At 43.2% G+C, this 24,988-nt stretch overlaps 1 pseudogene; it reads right to left on the reverse strand.

Annotated features, from left to right (window-relative positions):
- Window positions 1-7,867: 7,867 nt before the first annotated feature.
- The window catches only part of LOC123159462 (putative serpin-Z12), a 32,955-nt pseudogene continuing 15,834 nt past the window's right edge, over window positions 7,868-24,988 (reverse strand).

Genomic DNA, 24,988 nt, shown 5'->3' on the forward strand with positions numbered 1-24,988 from the left:
GGTGACAAATGATTCAGATACTTGCACTTTCTCTCTTCTCCTACCTGTAAGATACACGCTTGTGTCGTAAGATATTTGCGATAAAGTGACAAAGATCTTCGTCGACCACGGTACAGCAAGACCATAGCACAGCTTTCCTCTCGAAGATATTTATATGGAACTTCCTTTTGAAGATATTTATGTGGAACTTGCTAGGCACACCCCTCACTCTACAGGGTCAACTAGCACTTCACATAAAAGCCCTAATTTTCTGGGGAAGAAATAGGAGTGGATTCAGCAGAATTATGGAAGGGAAAGTTGCCTGTTTATCTTGCTTGTGAAGTTTCTTGTTTTAAGCAAGTCGCTTTTCGCTAACAAATGGGTTTATATCAGGCTTCTAGTAGCTTGTTGCTCAACTTGTTGACAAGTTGCACGTGTGGGTGGAACAATCTAGGATGTAGATGCTTGAAGAATCTGCGGGCCATTGATAAGTCAAGAAATCCCCTGATGATCAGCCGTGGAAAAAATCTATCTATATATACCTATATTAATTCTAGACTCCCAAGAAATTCCCACGTTAATTAGATTTTACGAGCCGTTAATCTGATGGGACCGAGTTATTACGTTCAAGATTAACTATCTGTTTTTCTTTCGGTTTACAAAATTATAACGACTCAGATTAAAGGAAGTCTCCATGTGACCAACGACTCCCCCATATACTCCATGTAACCAACGACTCTCCCATATACGGGCAAGTATTTATTATATTATATTATACCTATACTAATTCTAGACTCCCAAGAAATTTCCATGTTAATTAGATTTTACGAGCCGTTAATCTAGTGGGACCGAGTTATTACAGTCAAGATTAACTATCTGTTTTTTAGATTAACTATCCGTTTTTCTTTCGGTTTACAAAATTACGACGACTCAGATTAAAGGAAGTCTCCATGTGACCAACGACTCCCCCATATACTCCATGTAACCAGACTCTCCCATATACGGGCAAGTATTTATTATCTTAAACTAGAACAATCTACTAATAGTTTCCTCAGAATAAAAAAATCAAGGCCGATGCTACGCATCATTCGGCTGATCCCCGCGCCGGATCAGCCGCCTCTCCAGCCACTCGATCGGTTCCTCTGAAATCGTCACCAGCCGTGGGATCCACGGAGTCAGCTTTCCTTTGCATGGCTCGAGCCGTGGCTGGTTTGCCGCTGAAGCAGTAGCCTTTTTTCTGCTTTGGCAATCGGGCCCATGGGACCTAGCTTCAGAACCTAGCTAGCTCTTAAAAAAAGGCTAACACGCTGTTGTGCGCAATTCTAGAACAACTTAACCTAGCTAGTTTGCTTTGCATGAATCATTTTCTCTCAGACTTACGGTGTATGGGTGCAGTAGCTTGGTAAAAAATAAAAGAAAATGCTATGCGCCAACCGGTTGGTCTTTTGAACAGCCAGCCGTCACATAGCTGTCTAATTTATTTTTATTTTTTGATAAAAGATACTTCCTCCGTTCCATAATATAAAACGTTTCTTGACACTAGTGTAATATCAAAAAATGTCTTACATTATGGGACGGAGGGAGTAGCTCTCTCTCCGATTTCCACTAAGAGAAATCACCAAGTCTTACAGAAAGAAAAAAGAAGACGCAAAAGCTACTACAACAATCTCCCCGGCGAGCACTGGCTGTTGAGAATGAGGGGGAGCCATCCCCCCCCCCCCAAATTTTTAGCCCCCAAAGCACTACAAGTGCTTTGCAACATGAGTCATGTTACACTCAGGGGTTGCAACATGACTCATGTTGCGCTCGAGGATTTTGTTACAAAGATGTTGCGACTACAACTTGGGAGATGTTGCGACGGCCGCAATGTCGGCGATGTTCACTGCAACATGAGCGATGTTGTGCGAGGACGATCGTAACTTGGGAGATGTTGCAACGGCCGCAATGTTGGTGATATTCACTGCAACATGGGCGATGTTGTGCGACGACGACTGTAACTTGGGAGATGTTGCGACGGCCGCAATGTTGGCGATATTCACTGCAACATGGGCGATGTTGTGCGATGTCGACTGTAACTTGGGAGATGTTGCGACGGCCGCAAAGTTGGCGTTTTTTTGCGGTGGTGAGTGTTTGCAACGCCCGCCCAGTTCCAAACCTCCCCGAGCGCACCATCAGTTGCAAACGGTGAGTGCAACATGACTTGTGTTGCAAACGGTGATCGCAGCTAAATAACTAATGTCAACAACCAATTGAGTGGTTTTCGATCGGTTTGAAACGTCAAGTGTTTCCTTGCGCTATTCCGTGCGGCCGACTTTGCAGCACGACAGTCTGGGTTTTCCGTTGATTGCCTTGCAACGTCAAGCATCCGGCTTGCAGCATTCAACGTCGCGTGATCGACTTTGCAACACAGCAATCCTAGTTTGATGTCGATTGGTCTTGGACCGTCAATGTGTCCACCTTCAGCATGCAGCGCCATGAGGCGGGCTTTGCAACATGACCGTTCGGTTTTACAGGAAAAAAAACGGTGGACGAATGGAACATTTTGTATGCCTTCATCAGTACAAGTAGTCATCCAACTTTGCAACACCACACGTCTAGTTCGTAAATTAGGGGCACCCTCTCGATGTTGTTTATGATCAACAGGGTGTACCCAATTTGGCAACTAATACAAATATACAACTGCTCAATCTTTGTACAATAACAATAACCATGGTGTTAATTCTCTAAATGCTAGTGGTGTCTTGTGGTTACTCCAACTGGCTATGTGGCAGCATATTATATTAGCATGTGGAGCGGCGGTGGAGATCAAAAGAACACATGCATGCAAAAGGAATCTAGCTATGGCAGCAAAGGGGCACACTCGTGTAAAAAGGTCAGGGACCAGCAGATGTAGTTCAAAATGAACACAGACGAAGGGAACCCAGGGGACCAGAGTGCACCCGCGTCAAAATCGTGATTAGAGTAGACGATCTGACGGCCCAGCGCTGCGACGCGTCCGTCAAATCCGACGGCTCGGGAGGAGGCTTACGTAGATAGAAAATCAGTCGGTTGATTCTAAGAGTTTTCCAAAAATCAACTAATAAACCTAGACCATCTTCAAGGCCTTCGTGGTAGCAGCCTATGATATGGCCAGCCGTCAAACCCAGGCACTGCACGGCTGCACCACGCAATAAGAAACTGCTGCTGGCCGCCGTTCCGCTGGTCCTCGCTGCCGCCATCAAGTTCAACAGTCGCGAGCTACGCTGATCGCAGGACGATGTTGCCGCCGAATCCATACGTCGACCTGTTGTTGCATGTACGCATTGTTGCCTGCAGTTTTCAAGTCGCAAGCGCTGCACGGCTGCGCCACGCAATAAGAAACTCCTGCTGGCCGCCGTTCCGCTGGTCCTTGCTGCCGCCATCAAGTTCAACTGTCGCAAGCTACGCTGATCGCAGGACGATGTTGCCGCCGAAGCCATACGTCGACCTGTTGTTGCCCGTACGCATTGTTGCCTGCAGTTTTCAAGTCGCTTCTCCTCTTCTTGCTGCGGGCTGCCATCAAGTTCTACTGTCGTGAGCTACGCTGATCGCAGGACGATGTTGCCGCCGAAGCCATACGTCGACCTGTTGTTGCATGTACGCATTGTTGCCTACAGTTTTCAAGTCGCTTCCGCTCTTCTTGCTGCAGGCTGCCATCAAGTTCTACTGTCGTGAGCTACGCTGATCGCAGGACGATGTTGCCGTCGAAGCCATACGTCGACCTGTTGTTGCCTGTACGCATTGTTCCTTGCAGTTTTGCAGTTTTCAAGTCGCTTCTGCTCTTCTTGCTGTGATGCGTGGGGTGTGTGTGATCTAGCTACCAATTAGAGAAAGAAACAGATCTGAAGTGTAGACAATGCTAGAGAAGCTCACAGCTTGCTTCAGGAGAGTTTGACCCAAAGAAAGAAGGGAATACAACCAATTGGAACGAAGGAGAATTTGTGAGCTTGCCATGGAAGAATGATTCCATGCAGCAAAGGTAAACCCTAACTATATTTAGTCATTAGTTGGATATTATGTAGACAGATTCGAGAGATTTATGCTATCTATTTATCTTGGGATTGGTCGCCTTGCGAGCCTGTAATTTAGTTGTAAAACTGGTATTAAACAGTGCGTAATCTAAAATTAAGCGAATGGTAAAAGTTGTGGGATTCACAATAAATTTTCCTACGGGGCCAATTTTGCTCAACTCTGATTTATGGTTTGCAAGCTGTGACTAAAAATCTAATGCTGCATACCGCTGCAGTTTACAGAAGAACAGAAGTGTATATTCCATCAACCTGGAGTAAGAATTACATTATGTTTCAGAATGAAAGTTGTAAATGTCATGAGCATATCATTTTTTTATATTTAGATAAACATAATAAAATATGCAAAGTTAGTTTGAAAGGATTCGCCGACTCACAAGTTCAGGCCCGCAGTATATTTTTGTGTGACAATCTTCGAATAGTTTCCGAAGTGTCTTTGCCTCACAGGTATGGACAGTTGCAGTGCGAGGATAGCTGCAGCTTTCAGTAAGAACTGATTACTGTTTAGAATATTATCCATCAAATTTGAGGAAGAATTACATTATGTCAGAAGCATGAAGTTGTACATATTTTCATCTTGATATCATGTGTGGAATCATTTGCTATGTTTGGAACTTTGGATAAACATATTAAAGATACAAGGTAATTAGTTCTAAACAGTTCACGACGTTTGCCGAGCGACGAATATGGGGTTGTAGTATATTTTTGGATGACAATCATTGAATAGTTTCTTAAGTGAGTTTGCTCGCAGCAGGTAATGCAGCTTGAGGTTATTCCTTCTGTTGATTGGCTGGGGAGTCCACCTGCTACATGGCATCCATGTACAAGGCCATGTTGACGGTGATGTTGATGGCCGCTTCATTCTACAAGCCGCATACATTGCGAGGGCATGAACTGGCTCAGCCCATTCGAGCAGGAAAACTAGGACCCTCAATTATGCCAACTAACACAAAGGATGCTCGGCATACCGTCGAAAAATATATACCACTTTGACATTGTCTTGGCGCCTAACTCATAGGTGTCGGCTACATCTTCTCTCAAGGAAAAAGAACCGTCCACATCAATTTCATTAACTATGTCATAGAGGCATGCATGTTGAGGTATGTAATCATTTGGAATCCATAAGTGGTGTAGCCGTAGCCTGCCTTTATACGCATTTGCAGCAAAATTAAGTATATGCATTACCTGAATTGTTTGTCAGCTGCTCCACGGGGTGCACATAACAAGTACAAGTTCTTCACTAGAGCGAGGAGACAAAAACACATGATATGCCGGGATGCTGCACCATGGCCAACTCTGGATTACCATTTCAAATATAAGACGGCTGTGAATCAACACGTAATATTGTAGTCAGTAAGATTCTCCTTCCCACTGTATAAAGTTAAAAGAATAGATTCCCAAATGACCACGTCCACAATGAGAGGAATTGGTAATATTTAAAAAGTTGAGAGGAATTGTTTCCCAATAATACTGAAGTTTCTTACTCTTAGTTTTTCTAATATGTAAATTTTGTTCACAACTTCTGTGTGAACTTGCAAACAAAACACAATCGAAAAGGTTATACAGTGAAATTTTTGCATGATAAATTAATCTAAAAAACACATTACACATATGCAAGTAACATAATTTTTTTTTAAATCGTTGTGAAAGAGAAGTATAACATCAGACTACCTAAAACATCTTCTACTTGAACACACCAAGATGTTTATTTTTTTAGCTCTGCCACAACTAATGTCTCATTTTTTATATTATTGGCAGGAGTAACAATGATAACCAACATGATGCTCCACAATTCTTCCAAAACAAGTTAATAGTCTCACTGTTCAAAATTGCATCTTATCTAAAATGCATTTCTACAGTATGTTTTCTTTATAAAAAACTTTTAACATGTATAAAGAGAATATGATACCAGTAAAAATGTATAAAGAGGATGTCCTACTGTAAGCATACATGCAGAAATTTAAATGCAGCGTTTGTTCTAGATATATTATTTGGGTCATATGCTACATGTACTTTTCTTGGAATTTTGATTCAAAATTTTATAGAAATTAAATTATTGCAACCTGCAGATATTCAGAGAATTGAAAACTGTAGTTTCAAGACACTTACTTTTGTTTGTAAGTATAAACATAAAATAAAATCCATATAGTTTAAAGTTACACCGGCCTAGGGACAGATACATACATAGACAAACTTAACGGTAGTTGTTATTATTAGCATGGAATGAGACATGGTCAATTGATGATTTTGTGTTGATGATATTTTTGAGGCGCCACTACAACTTCATAGTGGTTAGTCTATATTTGAAAAATATAATATATCTAAATTGATGGCATATAGTCGACAAAAGGCTCGACTTCATCATATGTTGATTGTAAGAAAAACAGATGGTAGTTTCTACATCTTAATATCTAGCCCCGTAGACATTGACAAGGGTATAGACAGTACAACCTTAGGATTATATACATGACTGATTTATATGGGAATTTTTGAAATAGTGCATATAGTAACAAGTAAAGGTGATTCTATAGGATATGCCTTATGAAGGATCAAATGCGAGCGGTCTGATATTTTAGATGATAATCTATTATAAAAACATGAGTTTACACAAGACACGGGAGTTGTATCAAAGTTCTTTTCAGGAAAAATAATTTACTCAGGTCAACAAACAACAATAGTCATTTTTGGCTAAATACAAAACCTGAAATCCTTAGCATAGCTACAACTATGAGAAATTTAGTAACCATTATCATTATGACATGTAATGTCTTCAAAGTAGTTTTCTTCGTAATATTGTACTTCTAGCTGATATGCTTCCAACCCAGCAAAACATAAATGTTCCCAAATCTATCATCTATGACAAAAGAGTTTATATTTAGTATGACTTTCCCACGTTATTTGTATAAAACAAATGCTCCCCCCGTATTTTGTGAAGTCATAGTTAAAGATTTATTTTGCAATTTTTATGTGAATTGAGTTCACTTTCAGAAAAGTCTTTTGTTTCAATGTATGGAGAGTATGCACTTTATATACTACTAGGGGAAAAAGTGTAGATCTACTGTACTTTGCAAATAAAAATGAATGCAAATTATAGCACACACAATGATGAACTCAAAAATATAAATACAATACAAATCTTAAAGTTATAAAAAAATTAGAAAAATAAACAAAGACAAGAGTTGTGCTGACCAATGTATCAAAATCTAAATTAAGAACTCAGGTATATTTGTTACACACAGATACAAGTATATATAAAGTGTAAATATGATGGAAACTATGTTATAGGAAATTCAATTTGTGAAGTGTGCATGGTCCAAATAACAACAATGGCTCAAAATCACAAGAACCATTTATAAATAGTCTATAGTCTAGCCCGTGCGAAAGAAAGGCACGGGCTCTAACTAATTTCATTAAGATGAGAGGATGTGACAAATACAAGAGTTATTAACATGACTGAACAAGATAATTAAAAAGAAAGGAAAGAACACGTACTCTGCAAATCCTGGAAAATGCTTCTGACTGAAGGGACCAAAATTGGTAAAGGAAGTATTGAATACAGTCTATCGTCGTATTTGTCCATCCATGAACATAGCTTTTTCACCATCCGCAAAAAACTTAAACAAAAACAGAGCTTATTCAGCAATTGGGTTTTGCAGGCCTAAAAATAGGAGTACAGAAGTTTGCAGACGAGGGAACATAAATTAATCGTGATGATCAGAAGAAACATAGGAGTACAGAACAATGTTGACATATCACACCACATTTCACGAAAATACACACGAGCTGGGTTCACCGGAAATCTTTATACCCACTCCCAAAGTCCAAATCCCAGAGTCAATCGCTCATTCAGCGAGGGGATTGATCACATGGCCAAGGAACAGTACTGCGCTGGTTCTCTCCTCAACAATGACGAATAAGAAGCCCAAATACTCAATCGTGCAGCTGCGCTCAATGGACGTCGCGAGCGCACGCTCATGGACCGAACGATGCAACAAACTGTTTCCAGATTTGGTAAACTGTCCACCCACTTATTCTATATATGGAAAGATTCTTCAATTACAGTGCGTTGATTTTTCTTCACCTCGTCCGACCAACCGTGTCAACCCAGCGATGACATAACGTGCATTAATTCTGATACAAGAAAATTCAAAAATCTATAACTTTCACATCGCGTGTCCGAATGATGATCCGTTTTCACCGCTGAATTCCTTGTGACAAGCTCTTCAAAACTAGATCTCATATGAATATGTTTTGATGATCTTTTCTAAAAAGCAACTTTGATGATAGATGAGGCAAGTTTAGTGGTAAAGATGAGCAACTTCGATGCTAGAAGAATTGCACGAGGCTCATACCAGGCGCTACGGCGCTGAAGTATGTAACTGATGCCATGCTCCCAGGAAATGCTCGAACGACCTTCAACAAAAGGGTACCTGTACCCGAAACCGACACCCACCATGTGCATAAGTGAATTCGCGTAGTAGCCTCCTACTTAGTTGCGTGCAATAGGTAATAGGTGGTTACATAGTTTGTTGCCTACCATATTGTGAAAGTTGTTCACCGTAAAGTGGAAAGTTGTCTAACATGGTTTCTTAGTTGTCTGCCTCAGAAACCAAGTTGCCTAAATCGCTACGAAGCTTCCCACGAGTGATCCGCAATTGCCTAAAATACTATGAAAGTTGTCCATCAGGGGACCTAAGTTGCCAACACTACTGAGTGCATGGTCGTTGGCTAGTCAGGTCGCGGTGTTAGATGAGAAGTTGCATAGGGGGTTATTAGAAGTTTCATAGCAGGGTGGATCAGACAATTGCCTATAAACGTACGCAAATCCTTAATTTTTGGTTGAGTTGCCTACAAAAATCATTGAAATCTTCAGATCTAATGATGGAAAACACACATGAGTTGGCTAGTCAGGTCGTGACCAGCTTTCCAAAACTAAACTCCACATGAATATGTTCCTTTAATATTTTTAAAAGCAACTTTGATGCTAGATGAGGCAACTTTAGTACTAAACAGAAGCAACTTCACTCCATTAAAAATAACTAATTAGCAACAATAAGAATCTAACTAATGATACAAAACAACTTCGAAACAGAGGTATATAGCATCACAACTTTCCTTCTACCAGAGGCAACTTTAGTGCTAAAAGCAGGCGACTTCACTACATTCTGTGTCCTAGTTAATTTTGTCTAATGTTCTCCTAACTTCCTCGCCAGTACCTCTAATTTGCCTATTGTTCACGCTAGTATGTCGTGTTGGGGAACGTAGTAATTTCAAAAAAATTCCTACGCACACGCAAGATCATGGTGATGCATAGCAACGAGAGGGGAGAGTGTTGTCCACGTACCCTCGTAGACCGAAAGCGGAAGCGTTAGCACAACGCGGTTGATGTAGTCGTACGTCTTCACGATCCGACCGATCAAGTACCGAACGCACGGCACCTCCGAGTTCAGCACACGTTCAGCTCGATGACGTCCCTCGAACTCCGATCCATCCGAGTGTTGAGGGAGAGTTTCGTCAGCACGACGGCGTGTGACGATGATGATGTTCTACCGACGCAGGGCTTCGCCTAAGCACCGCTACAGTATTATCGAGGTGGACTATGGTGGAGGGGGGCACCGCACACGGCTAACAGATCAAATCAATTGTTGTGTCTTTGGGGTGCCCCCCTGCCCCCGTATATAAAGGAGCAAGGGGGGGAGGTGCGGCCGGCCAGGGAGGAGGCGCGCCAGGAGGAGTCCTACTCCCACCGGGAGTAGGACTCCCTCCCTTCCTTGTTGGAATAGGAGAAGGAGGGAAAGAGGAGGAGGAGAGGAAGGAAAGGGGGGCGCCGCCCCCCCTCTCCTTGTCCTATTCGGACTAGGTGGGGAGGGGGGCGCGGCCCTACCCTGGCCGCCTCTCCTCTTCTCCACTAAGGCCCACTATGGCCCATTAACCCCCGGGGGGTTCCGGTAACCCCTCCGGTACTCCGGTAAAATCCCGATTTCACCCGGAACACTTTCGATATCCAAATATAGGCTTCCAATATATCAATCTTCATGTCTCGATCATTTCGAGACTCCTCGTCATGTCCGTGATCACATCCGAGACTCCGAACAACCTTCGGTACATCAAAACTCATAATATAACCATCATCGAAACTTTAAGCGTGCGGACCCTACGGGTTCGAGAACTATGTAGACATGGCCGAGACACGTCTCCGGTCAATAACCAATAGCGGAACCTGGATGCTCATATTGGCTCCCACATATTCTACGAAGATCTTTATCGGTCAGACCGCATAACAACATATGTTGTTCCCTTTGTCATCGGTATGTTACTTGCCCGAGATTAGACCGTCGGTATCTCAATACCTAGTTCAATCTCGTTACCGGCTAGTCTCTTTACTCGTTCCGTAATACATCATCCCGCAACCAACTCATTAGTTGCAATGCTTGCAAGGCTTGAGTGATGTGCATTACCGAGTGGGCCCAGAGATACCACTCCGACAATCGGAGTGACAAATCCTAATCTCGAAATACGCCAACCCAACAAGTACCTTCGGAGACACCTGTAGAGCACCTTTATAATCACCCAGTTACGTTGTGACGTTTGGTAGCACACAAAGTGTTCCTCCGGTAAACGGGAGTTGCATAATCTCATAGTCATAGGAACATGTATAAGTCATGAAGAAAGCAATAGCAACATACTAAACGATCGAGTGCTAAGCTAACGGAATGGGTCAAGTCAATCACATCATTCTCCTAATGATGTGATCCCGTTAATCAAATGACAACTCATGTCTATGGCTAGGAAACATAACCATCTTTGATCAACGAGCTAGTCAAGTAGAGGCATACTAGTGACACTCTGTTTGTCTATGTATTCACACATGTATCATGTTTCCGGTTAATACAATTCTAGCATGAATAATAAACATTTATCATGATATAAGGAAATAAATAATAACTTTATTATTGCCTCTAGGGCATATTTCCTTCAGTCTCCCACTTGCACTAGAGTCAATAATCTAGATTACACAGTAATGATTCTAACACCCATGGAGCCTTGGTGCTGATCATGTTTTGCTCGTGGAAGAGGCTTAGTCAACGGGTCTGCAACATTCAGATCCGTATGTATCTTGCAAATTTCTATGTCTCCCACCTGGACTAGATCCTGGATGGAGTTGAAGCGTCTCTTGATGTGCTTTGTTCTCTTGTGAAATCTGGATTCCTTCGCCAAGGCAATTGCACCAGTATTGTCACAAAAGATTTTCATTGGACCCGATGCACTAGGTATGACACCTAGATCGGATATGAACTCCTTCATCCAGACTCCTTCATTTGCTGCTTCCGAAGCAGCTATGTACTCCGCTTCACACGTAGATCCCGCCACGACGCTTTGTTTAGAACTGCACCAACTGACAGCTCCACCGTTCAATGTAAACACGTATCCGGTTTGCGATTTAGAATCGTCCGGATCAGTGTCAAAGCTTGCATCAACGTAACCATTTACGATGAGCTCTTTGTCACCTCCATAAACGAGAAACATATCCTTAGTCCTTTTCAGGTATTTCAGGATGTTCTTGACCGCTGTCCAGTGATCCACTCCTGGATTACTTTGGTACCTCCCTGCTAGACTTATAGCAAGGCACACATCAGGTCTGGTACACAGCATTGCATACATGATAGAGCCTATGGCTGAAGCATAGGGAACATCTTTCATCTTCTCTCTATCTTCTGCAGTGGTCGGGCATTGAGTCTTACTCAACTTCACACCTTGTAACACAGGCAAGAACCCTTTCTTTGCTTGATCCATTTTGAACTTCTTCAAAACTTTGTCAAGGTATGTGCTTTGTGAAAGTCCAATTAAGCGTCTTGATCTATCTCTATAGATCTTGATGCCCAATATATAAGCAGCTTCACCGAGGTCTTTCATTGAAAAAACTCTTATTCAAGTATCCCTTTATGCTATCCAGAAATTCTATATCATTTCCAATCAGCAATATGTCATCCACATATAATATCAGAAATGCTACAGAGCTCCCACTCACTTTCTTGTAAATACAGGCTTCTCCAAAAGTCTGTACAAAACCAAATGCTTTGATCACACTATCAAAGCGTTTATTCCAACTCCGAGAGGCTTGCACCAGTCCATAAATGGATCGCTGGAGCTTGCACACTTTGTTAGCTCCCTTTGGATCGACAAAACCTTCCGGTTGCATCATATACAACTCTTCTTCTAGAAATCCATTCAGGAATGCAGTTTTACATCCATTTGCCAAATTTCATAATCATAAAATGCGGCAATTGCTAACATGATTCGGACAGACTTAAGCATCGCTACGGGTGAGAAAGTCTCATCGTAGTCAATCCCTTGAACTTGTCGAAAACCTTTTGCAACAAGTCGAGCTTTATAGACAGTAACATTACCGTCAGCGTCAGTCTTCTTCTTGAAGATCCATTTATTTTCAATGGCTTGCCGATCGTCAGGCAAGTCAACCAAAGTCCACACTTTGTTCTCATACATGGATCCCATCTCAGATTTCATGGCCTCAAGCCATTTGGCCGAATCTGGGCTCACCATCGCTTCTTCATAGTTCGTAGGTTCGTCATGGTCTAGTAACATAACCTCCAGAACAGGATTACCGTACCACTCTGGTGCGGATCTTACTCTGGTTGATCTACGAGGTTCAGTAACAACTTGATCTGAAGTTCCATGATCATCATCATTAACTTCCTCACAAATTGGTGTAGACGTCACAGGAGCCGGTTTCTGTGATGAACTACTTTCCAATTAGGGAGCAGGTATGGATACCTCATCAAGTTCTACTTTCCTCCCACTCACTTCTTTCGAGAGAAACTCCTTCTCTAGAAAGGATCCATTCTTAGCAACAAATGTCTTGCCTTCGGATCTGTGATAGAAGGTGTACCCAACAGTCTCCTATGAAGACACATTTCTCCGATTTGGGTTCGAGCTTATCAGGTTGAAGCTTTTTCACATAAGCATCGCAGCCCCAAACTTTAAGAAACGACAACTTTGGTTTCTTGCCAAACCACAGTTCATAAGGCGTCGTCTCAACGGATTTTGATGGTGCCCTATTTAACGTGAATGCAGCCGTCTCTAAAGCATAACCCCAAAACGATAGCGGTAAATCAGTAAGAGACATCATAGATCGCACCATATCTAGTAAAGTACGATTACGACGTTCGGACACACCATTACGCTGTGGTGTTCCGGGTGGCGTGAGTTGCGAAACTATTCCGCATTGTTTCAAATGTAGACCAAACTCGTAACTCAAATATTCTCCTCCACGATCAGATCGTAGAAACTTTATTTTCTTGTTACGATGATTTTCAACTTCACTCTGAAATTCTTTGAACTTTTCAAATGTTTCAGACTTATGTTTCATTAAGTAGATATACCCATATCTGCTTAAATCATCTGTGAAGGTGAGAAAATAACGATATCCGCCACGAGCCTCAACATTCATCGGACCACATACATCTGTATGTATGATTTCCAACAAATCTGTTGCTCTCTCCATAGTTCCGGAGAACGGCGTTTTAGTCATCTTGCCCATGAGGCACGGTTCGCAAGTACCAAGTGATTCATAATCAAGTGGTTCCAAAAGTCCATCAGTATGGAGTTTCTTCATGCGCTTTACACCGATATGACCTAAACGGCAGTGCCACAAATAAGTTGCACTATCATTATCAACTCTGCTTCTTTTGGCTTCAACATTATGAATATGTGTATCACTACTATCGAGATTCATCAAAAATAGACCACTCTTTAAGGGTGCATGACCATAAAAGATATTACTCATATAAATAGAACAACCATTATTCTCTGATTTAAATGAATAACCGTCTCGCATCAAACAAGATCCAGATATAATGTTCATGCTCAACGCTGGCACCAAATAACAATTATTTAGGTCTAATACTAATCCCGAAGGTAGATGTAGAGGTAGCGTGCCGGCGGCGATCACATCGACTTTGGAATCGTTTCCCACGCGCATCGTCACCTCGTCCTTGGCCAGTGTTCACTTAATCTGTAGTCCCTGTTTTGAGTTGCAAATATTAGCAACAGAACCAGTATCAAATACCCAGGTGCTACTGCGAGCTCTGGTAAGGTACACATCAATAACATGTATATCACATATACCTTTGTTCACCTTGCCATCCTTCTTATCCGCCAAATACTTGGGGCAGTTCCGCTTCTAGTGACCAGTCTGCTTGCAGTAGAAGCACTCAGTCTCAGGCTTAGGTCCAGACTTGGGTTTCTTCTCTTGAGCAGCAACTTGTTTGCTGTTCTTCTTGAAGTTCCCCTTCTTCTTCCCTTTGCCCTTTTTCTTGAAACCGGTGGTCTTATTGACCATCAACACTTGATGCTCCTTCTTGATTTCTACCTCTGCAGCCTTTAGCATTGCGAAGAGCTCGGGAATCGTCTTATCCATCCCTTGCATGTTATAGTTCATCACGAAGCTCTTGTATCTTGGTGACAGTGATTGAAGAATTCTGTCAATGACGCTATCATCCGGAAGATTAACTCCCAGTTGAATCAAGTGATTGTTATACCCAGACATTTTGAGTATATGCTCACTGACAAAACTATTCTCCTCCATCTTACAACTGTAGAACTTATTGGAGACTTCATATCTCTCAATCCGGGCGTTTTCTTGAAATATTAACTTCAACTCCTGGAACATCTCATATGCTCCATGACGTTCAAAACATCGCTGAAGTCCCAGTCCTAGGCCGTAAATCATGGCACACTGAACTATCGAGTAGTCATCAGCTTTGCTCTGCCAGACGTTCATAACATCTGGTGTTGCTCCTGCAGCAGGTTCAGCACCTAGCGGTGCTTCTAGGACGTAATTCTTCTGTGCAGCAATGAGGATAATCCTCAAGTTACGGACCCAGTCCGTGTAATTGCTACCATCATCTTTCAACTTTGCTTTCTCAAGGAACGCATTAAAATTCAACGGAACAACAGCACGGGCCATCTATCTACAATCAACATAGACAAGCAAGATACTATCAGGTACTAAGTTCATGATAAATTTAAGTTCAATTTAATCATATTACTTAAGAACTCCCACTTAGATAGACATCCCTCTAATCCTCTAACTGATCACGTGATCAAAATCAACTAAACCATAACCGATCATCACGTGAAATGGAGTAGCTTTCAATGGTGAACATCACTATGTTGATCATATCTACTATATGATTCACGCTCGACCTTTCGGTCTCAGTGTTCCGAGGCCATATCTGCATATGCTAGGCTCGTCAAGTTTAACCTGAGTATTCTGCGTGTGCAAAACTGGCTTGCACCCATTGTAGATGGACGTAGAGCTTATCACACCCGATCATCACGTGGTGTCTGGGCACGACGAACTTTGGCAACAGTGCATACTCAGGAAGAACACTTTTATCTTGAAATTTAGTGAGAGATCATCTTATAGTGCTACCGTCAATCAAAGCAAGATAAGATGCATAAAAGATAAACATCACATGCAATCAATATAAGTGATATGATATGGCCATCATCATCTTGTGCTTGTGATCTCCATCTCCGAAGCACCGTCATGATCACCATCGTCACCGGCGCGACACCTTGATCTCCATCGTAGCATCGTTGTCGTCTCGCCAATCTTATGCTTCTACGACTATCGCTACCGCTTAGTGATAAAGTAAAGCATTACAGGTTGATTGCATTGCATACAATAAAGCGACAACCATATGGTTCCTGCCAGTTGCCGATAACTCGGTTACAAAACATGATCATCTCATACAATAAAATTTAGCATCATGTCTTGACCATATCACATCACAACATGCCATGCAAAAACAAGTTAGACGTCCTCTACTTTGTTGTTGCAAGTTTTACGTGGCTGCTACGGGCTGAGCAAGAACCGTTCTTACCTACGCATCAAAACCACAACGATAGTTTGTCAAGTTGGTGCTGTTTTAACCTTCGCAAGGACCGGGCGTAGCCACACTTGGTTCAACTAAAGTTGGAGAAACTGACACCCGCCAGACACCTGTGTGCAAAGCACGTCGCTAGAACCAGTCTCGTGTAAGCGCACGCGTAATCTCAACAAAAGAAACTAAGTGGGTGTACAATACCGCCGAACCAAAGTATGACATGCTGGTAAGAAGTAAGACTTATATCGCCCACAACTCACTTGTGTTCTACTCGTGCATATGACATCTACGCATAAAACCTGGCTCGGATGCCACTGTTGGGGAACGTAGTAATTTCAAAAAAATTCCTACGCACACGCAAGATCATGGTGATGGATAGCAACGAGAGGGGAGAGTGTTGTCCACGTACCCTCATAGACCGAAAGGGGAAGCGTTAGCACAACGCGGTTGATGTAGTCGTACGTCTTCACGATCCGACCTATCAAGTACCGAATGCACGGCACCTCCGAGTTCAGCACACGTTCAGCTCGATGACGTCCCTCAAACTCCGATCCAGCCGAGTGTTGAGGGAGAGTTTCGTCAGCACGACGGCGTGGTGATGATGATGATGTTCTACCGACGTAGGGCTTCACCTAAGCACCGCTACAGTATTATCGAGGTGGACTATGGTGGAGGAGGCACCGCACACGGCTAAAAGATCAAATCAATTGTTGTGTCTTTGGGGTGCCCCCTGCCCCCGTATATAAAGGAGCAAGGGGGGAGGTGCAGCCGGCCAGGGAGGAGGTGCGCCAGGAGGAGTCCTACTCCCACCGGGAGTAGGACTCCCTCCCTTCCTTGTTGGAATAGGAGAAGGAGGGAAAGAGGAGGAGGAGAGGAAGGAAAGGGGGCGTCGCCCCCCTCTCCTTGTCCTATTCAGACTAGGGGGGAGGGGCGCACGGCCCTGCCCTGGCCGCCTCTCCTCTTCTCCACTAAGGCCCACGATGGCCCATTAACCCCCGAGGGGTTCCGGTAACCCCTCCGGTACTCCGATAAAATGCCGATTTCACCCGGAACACTTCCGATATCCAAATATAGGCTTCCAATATATCAATCTTCATGTCTCGATCATTTCGAGACTCCTCGTCATGTCCGTGATCACATCCGGGACTCCGAACAACCTTCGGTGCATCAAAACTCATAAACTCATAATATAACCGTCATCGAAACTTTAAGCGTGCGGACCCTACGGGTTCGAGAACTATGTAGACATGACCGAGACACGTCTCCGGTCAATAACCAATAGCGGAACCTGGATGCTCATATTGGCTCCCACATATTCTACGAAGATCTTTATCGGTCAGACCGCATAACAACATATGTTGTTCCCTTTGTCATCGGTATGTTACTTGCCCGAGATTCGATCGTCGGTATCTCAATACCTAGTTCAATCTCGTTACCGGCAAGTCTCTTTACTCGTTCCATAATACATCATCCCGCAACCAACTCATTAGTTGCAATGCTGGCAAGGCTTGAGTGATGTGCATTACCGAGTGGGCCCAGAGATACCTCTCCGACAATCAGAGTGACAAATCCTAATCTCGAAATACGCCAACCCAACAAGTACCTTCGGAGACACCTGTAGAGCACCTTTATAATCACCCAGTTACGTTGTGACGTTTGGTAGCACACAAAGTGTTCCTCCGGTAAACGGGAGTTGCATAATCTCATAGTCATAGGAACATGTATAAGTCATGAAGAAAGCAATAGCAACATACTAACCGATCGAGTGCTAAGATAACGGAATGGGTCAAGTCAATCACATCATTCTCCTAATGATGTGATCCCGTTAATCAAATGACAACTCATGTCAATGGCTAGGAAACATAACCATCTTTGATCAACGAGCTAGTCAAGTAGAGGCATACTAGTGACACTCTGTTTGTCTATGTATACACACATGTATTATGTTTCCGGTTAATACAATTCTAGCATGAATAATAAACATTTATCATGATATAAGGAAATAAATAATAACTTTATTATTGCCTCTAGGGCATATTTCCTTCATGTCGTTGTTTCTAAATTGTCTATAATACTATGAAGTCATCTACCGGTGATGCTTTTGTGTCTACTATTGCTAGTTATGGTAGGCAACGTGATGATGAATCTTGGCCACTTTAGAGTGTTTGTAGGCAACTTAGGAAACAATGATAAATAACTTCATAGTATTGTAGGCAACTATTTTGAAAAGTTAGGCAACTGTGCAATAATTGTAGGCAACTAATTACCAATAGCAGGGAACTATACATCAATTATAGGTAATTTATAGCATGTATAGGCAATTGAACATCAAGTGTAGGAACTGACCATCAACAATAGGCAATTGAGCAGTCATGATACGCAAATTGGGATAATGTTAGCAAAATTCATAGATACACACAGTGCAGTGAATTTGCTTTGTATGTAGCACTAAAGTTGCCTTATGTTTTGTGTGATTTTTCTCATTTTTTACGCAAACCAACCTAATAATCAGTCCTACTAGGCCAAAAAGAAAAGTTGCTTCCCTATAGCACTATAGTTGCCTCCATTGCACCCAAAGTTGCCCTTGAATTTTTTTTAACGAAACCTACTCATATAGGATCTAGTTTTGAAGAACTCGCCGTGAGAAACCTAACGGTGAAAACGGAATTGAATTTTGATGCCTGAATCAAAAGTTATGGCTTTTACAACTTTTTGAACCCCAAAATAAATGCACATGGGATAGGATTTAGGTTGATTGCATCGATAGCCATGTGCGTACATGGTATGGCCGAACAATTTCCTTTTCTAGTGTCGATAGTTGGACAAAAGGACATGTAATTACTATATACGGTTGTGCGCTCCAGACAACAAACGAGCGCCGCGGCGCTCTCTAGCCACGTCCAATAAGAAGGGCTGGTCCGCCACGAAATCCACTGGAGGCCGTGGCTGCTGGGGAACGTAGTAATTTCAAAAAAATTCTTACGCACACACAGGATCATGGTGATGCATAGCAACGAGAGGGGAGAGTGTGTCCACGTACCCTCGTAGACCGAAAGCGGAAGCGTTAGCACAACGTGGTTGATGTAGTCGTACGTCTTCACGATCCGACCGATCCGAGTACCGAACGTACGGCACCTCCGAGTTCAGCACACGTTCAGCTCGATGACGTTCCTCGAACTCCGATCCAGCCGAGCTTTGAGGGAGAGTTCCGCCAGCATGACGGCGTGGTGACGGTGATGATGATGCTACCGACGCAGGGCTTCGCCTAAGCACCGCTATGATATTATCGAGGTGGAATATGGTGGAGGGGGGCACCGCACATGGCTAAGAGATCAAGAGATCAATTGTTGTGTCTATGGGGTGCCCCCCTCCTCCGTATATAAAGGGGGGAGGAGGAGAGGGCCGGCCAAGGGGAGGAGGCGCGCCCAAGGGGGGCAATCCTACTCCAAGTAGGATTCCCCCCTCTTTCCTAGTCCAGGTAGGAGAGGGGAAGGAAGGGGAGGAGAAGAAGAAGGAAAGGGGGCCCGGCCCCCTAGTCCAATTCGGTTTGGGCTAGGGGGGCCGCGCGCCTCTAGCTGGCCGCCTCTCCTCTTCCACCACTTGGGCCCATGAGGCCCAATAACCCCCCGGGAGGTTCCGGTAACCTCCCGGTTTCTCCGGTATTTATCTGATAACCCCCGGAACTCATCCGGTGTCCGAATATAACATTCCAATATATCAATCTTAACGTCTCGACCATTTCGAGACTCCTCGTCATGTCCGTGATCATATCCGGGACTCCGAACTACCTTCGGTACATCAAAACACAAAACTCATAATACCGATCATCATCTAACTTTAAGCGTGCGGACCCTACAGGTTCGAGAACTATGTAGACATGACCGAGACACGTCTTCGGTCAATAACCAATAGCGGAACCTGGATGCTCATATTGGCTCCTACATATTCTACGAAGATCTTTATCGGTCAAACCGCATAACAACATACGTTGTTCCCTTTGTCATCGGTATGTTACTTGCCCGAGATTCGATCGTCAGTATCTCAATACCTAGTTCAATCTCATTACCGGCAAGTCTCTTTACTCGTTCCGTAATACATCATCTCGCAACTAACTCATTAGTTACAATGCTTGCAAGGCTTATAGTGATGTGCATTACCGAGAGGGCCTAGAGATACCTCTCCGACAATCGGAGTGACAAATCCTAATATCAAAATACGCATACCCAACAAGTACCTTCGAAGACACCTGTAGAGCACCTTTATAATCACCCAGTTACGTTGTGACATTTGGTAGCACACAAAGTGTTCCTCCGGTAAATGGGAGTTGCATAATCTCATAGTCATAGGAACATGTGTAAGTCATGAAGGAAGCAATAGCAACATACTAAACGATCAAGTGCTAAGCTAACAGAATGGGTCAAGTCAATCACATCATTCTCCTAATGATGTGATCCCGTTAATCAAATGACAACTCATGTCCATGGCTAGGAAACTTAACCATCTTTGATTAACGAGCTAATCAAGTAGAGGCATACTAGTGACACTATGTTTGTCTATGTATTCACACATGTATTATGTTTCCGGATAATACAATTCTAGCATGAATAATAAACATTTATCATGATATGAGGAAATAAATAATAACTTTATTATTGCCTATAGGGCATATTTCCTTCACTCTCCCACTTGCACTAGAGTCAATAATCTGGATTACAAAGTAATGATTCTAACACCCATGGAGTTTTGGTGCTGATCATGTTTTGCTCGTGGAAGAGGCTTAGTCAACGGGTCTGCAACATTCAGATCCGTATGTATCTTGCAAATCTCTATGTCTCCCACCTGGACGTGGTCCCAGATGGATTTGAAGCGTCTTTTGATGTGCTTGGTTCTCTTGTGAAATCTGGATTCCTTTGCCAAGGCAATTGCACCAGTATTGTCACAAGAGATTTTCATTGGACCCAATGCACTAGGTATGACACCTCGATCGGATATGAACTCCTTCATCCAGAATCCTTCATTTGCTGCTTCCGAAGCATCTATGTACTCCGCTTCACACGTAGATCCCGCCACGACGCTTTGTTTAGAACTTCACCAACTGACAGCTCCACCGTTCAATGTAAACACGTATCCGGTTTGCGATTTAGAATCGTCCGGATCAGTGTCAAAGCTTGCATCGACGTAACCATTTACGACTAGCTCTTTGTCACCTCCATAAACGAGAAACATATCCTTAGTCCTTTTCAGGTATTTCAGGATGTTCTTGACTGCTGTCCAGTGATCCACTCCTAGATTACTTTGGTACCTCCCTGCTAGGCTAATAGCAAGACACACATCAGGTCTGGTACACAGCATTGCATACATGATAGAGCCTATGGCTGAAGCATAGGGAACATCTTTCATTTTCTCTCTATCTTCTGCAGTGGAAGGGCATTGAGTCTGACTCAACTTCACACCTTGTAACACAGGCAAGAACCCTTTCTTTGCTTGATCCATTTTGAACTTCTTCAAAACTTTGTCAAGGTATGTGCTTTGTGAAAGTCCTATCAAGCGTCTTGATCTATCTCTATAGATCTTGATGCCTAATATGTAAGCAGCTTCACCGAGGTCTTTCATTGAAAAACGTTTATTCAAGTATCCTTTTATGCTATCTAGAAATTCTATATCATTTTCAATCAGCAATATGTCATCCAAATATAATATCAGAAATGCTACAGAGCTCCCACTCACTTTCTTGTAAATACAGACTTCTCCAAAAGTATGTATAAAACCATATGCTTTTATCACACTGTCAAAATGTTTATTCCAACTCCGAGAGGCTTGCACCAGTCCATAAATGGATCGCTGGAGCTTGCACACTTTGTTAGCTCCCTTTGTATTGAAAAAACCTTCTGGTTGTATCATATACAATTCTTCTTCCAGAAATCCATTTAGGAATGTAGTTTTGACATCCATTTGCCAAATTTCATAATCATAAAATGCAGAAATTGCTAACATGATTCGGACAGACTTAAGCATCGCTATGGGTGAGAAAGTCTCATCATAGTCAATCCCTTGAACTTGTCGAAAACCTTTTGCAACAAGTCGAGCTTTATAGACAGTAACATTACCGTCAGCGTCAGTCTTCTTCTTGAAGATCCATTTATTCTCAATGGCTTGCCGATCGTCAGGCAAGTCAACCAAAGTCCACACTTTGTTCTCATACATGGATCCCATCTCAGATTTCATGGCCTCAAGCCATTTTGCGGAATCTGGGCTCACCATCGCTTCTTCATAGTTCGTAGGTTCACCTTGGTCAAGTAACATGACCTCCAGAATAGGATTACCATACCACTCTGGTGCGGATCTTACTCTGGTTGACCTACGAGGCTCAGTAGTAACTTGATCTGAAGTTTCATGATCGATATCATTAGCTTCCTCACTAATTGGCGTAGGTGTCACAGGAACCGGTTTCTGTGATGAACTACTTTCCAATAAGGGAGCAGGTACAGTTACCCCATCAAGTTCTACTTTCCTCCCACTCACTTCTTTCGAGAGAAACTCCTTCTCTAGAAAGGATCCATTCTTGGCAACGAATGTCTTGCCTTCGGATCTATGAAAGAAGGTGTACCCAACAGTTTCCTTTGGGTATCCTATGAAGACACATTTCTCTGATTTGGGTTCGAGCTTATCAGGTTGAAGCTTTTTCACATAAGCATCGCAGCCCCAAACTTTAATAAACGACAACTTTGGTTTCTTGCCAAACCACAGTTCATAAGGCGTCGTCTCAACGGATTTCGATGGTGCCCTATTTAACGTGAATGCAGCCGTCTCTAAAGCATAACCCCAAAACGATAGCGGTAAATCAGTAAGAGACATCATTGATTGCACCATATCTAGTAAACTACGATTACGACATTCGGACACACCATTACGTTGTGGTGTTCCGAGTGGCGTGAGTTGCGAAACTATTCCACATTGTTTCAAATGTAGACCAAACTCGTAACTCAAATATTCTCCTCCACGATCAGATCGTAGAAACTTTATTTTCTTGTTATGATGATTTTCCACTTCACTCTGAAATTCTTTGAACTTTTCAAATGTTTCAGACTTATGTTTCATTAAGTAGATATACCCATATCTGCTCAAATCATCTGTGAAAGTGAGAAAATAACGATGCCCGCCGCGAGCCTCAACATTCATTGGACCACATACATCAGTATGTATGATCTCCAACAAATCAGTTGCTCGCTCCATAGTTCCGGAGAACGGCGTTTTAGTCATCTTGCCCATGAGGCATGGCTTGCAAGTACCAAGTGATTCCAAAAGTCCATCAGTATGGAGTTTCTTCATGCGCTTTACACCAATATGACCCAAACGACAGTGCCACAAATAAGTTGCACCATCTATTGGGGAACGTAGTAATTTCAAAAAATTTCCTACGCACACGCAAGATCATGGTGATGCATAGCAACGAGAGGGGAGAGTGTTGTCCACGTACCCTCGTAGAGGGAAAGCGGAAGCGTTAGCACAACGCGGTTGATGTAGTCGTACGTCTTCACGATCCGACCGATCAAGTACCGAACGCACGGCACCTCCGAGTTCAGCACACGTTTAGCCCGATGACGTCCCTCGAACTCCGATCCAGCCGAGTGTTGGGGGAGAGTTTTGTCAGCACGACGGCGTGGTGATGATGATGATGTTCTACCGACGCAGGGCTTCGCCTAAGCACCGCTACAGTATTATCGAGGTGGACTATGGTGGAGGGGGGCACTGCACACGGCTAAAAGATCAAATCAATTGTTGTGTCTTTGGGGTGCCCCTCTGCCCCCGTATATAAAGGAACAAGGGGGGAGGTGCGGCCGGCCAGGAGGAGGCGCGCCAGGAGGAGTCCTACTCCCACCGGGAGTAGGATTCCCTCCTTCCAAGTAGTAGGAGTAGGAGTCAAGGAAAGGGGAGAGAGAAGAGAAGGAAGGAGGGGGCTCAGCCCCTACCCCTAGTCCAATTCGGACTAGGCCTTGGGGGGCGCCCAGCCTCTCCTCTCTCTTTCCCCTAAAGCCCAATAAGGCCCATATACTCCCCGGCGAATTCCCGTAACTCTTCGGTACTCCGAAAAATACCCGAATCACTCGGAACCTTTCCGATGTCCGAATATAGTCGTCCAATATATCGATCTTTACGTCTCGACCATTTCGAGACTCCTCATCATGTCCCCGATCTTATCCGGGACTCCGAACTACCTTCGGTACATCAAAACACATAAACTCATAATATAACCGTCATCGAACTTTAAGCGTGCGGACCCTACGGGTTCGAGAACTATGTAGACATGACCGAGACACGTCTCCGGTCAATAACCAATAGCGAAACCTGGATGCTCATATTGGCTCCCACATATTCTACAAAGATCTTTATCGGTCAGACCGCATAACAACATACGTTGTTCCCTTTGTCATCGGTATGTTACTTGCCCGAGATTCGATCGTCGGTATCTCAATACCTAGTTCAATCTCGTTACCGGCAAGTGTCTTTATTCCTTTCATAATACATTATCCCGCAACTAACTCATTAGTTGCAATGCTTGCAAGGCTTAAGTGATGTGCATTACCGAGTGGGCCCAGAGATACCTCTCCGACAATCGGAGTGACAAATCCTAATCTCGAAATACGCCAACCCAACAAGTACCTTCGGAGACACCTGTAGAGCACCTTTATAATCACCCAGTTACGTTGTGATGTTTGGTAGCACACAAAGTGTTCCTCCGGTAAACGGGAGTTGCATAATCTCATAGTCATAGGAACATGTATAAGTCATGAAGAAAGCAATAGCAACATACTAAACGATCAAGTGCTAGGCTAACAGAATGGGTCAAATCAATCACATCATTCTCCTAATGATGTGACCCCGTTAATCAAATGACAACTCATGTCTATGGCTAGGAAACATAACCATCTTTGATCAACGAGCTAGTCAAGTTGAGGCGTACTAGTGACACTATGTTTGTCTATGTATTCACACAAGTATTATGTTTCTGGTTAATACAATTCTAGCATGAATAATAAACATTTATCATGA

This window comes from Triticum aestivum, chromosome 1D, assembly GCF_018294505.1.
Source record: "Triticum aestivum cultivar Chinese Spring chromosome 1D, IWGSC CS RefSeq v2.1, whole genome shotgun sequence".
Classification (NCBI taxonomy): Eukaryota; Viridiplantae; Streptophyta; class Magnoliopsida; order Poales; family Poaceae; genus Triticum; species Triticum aestivum.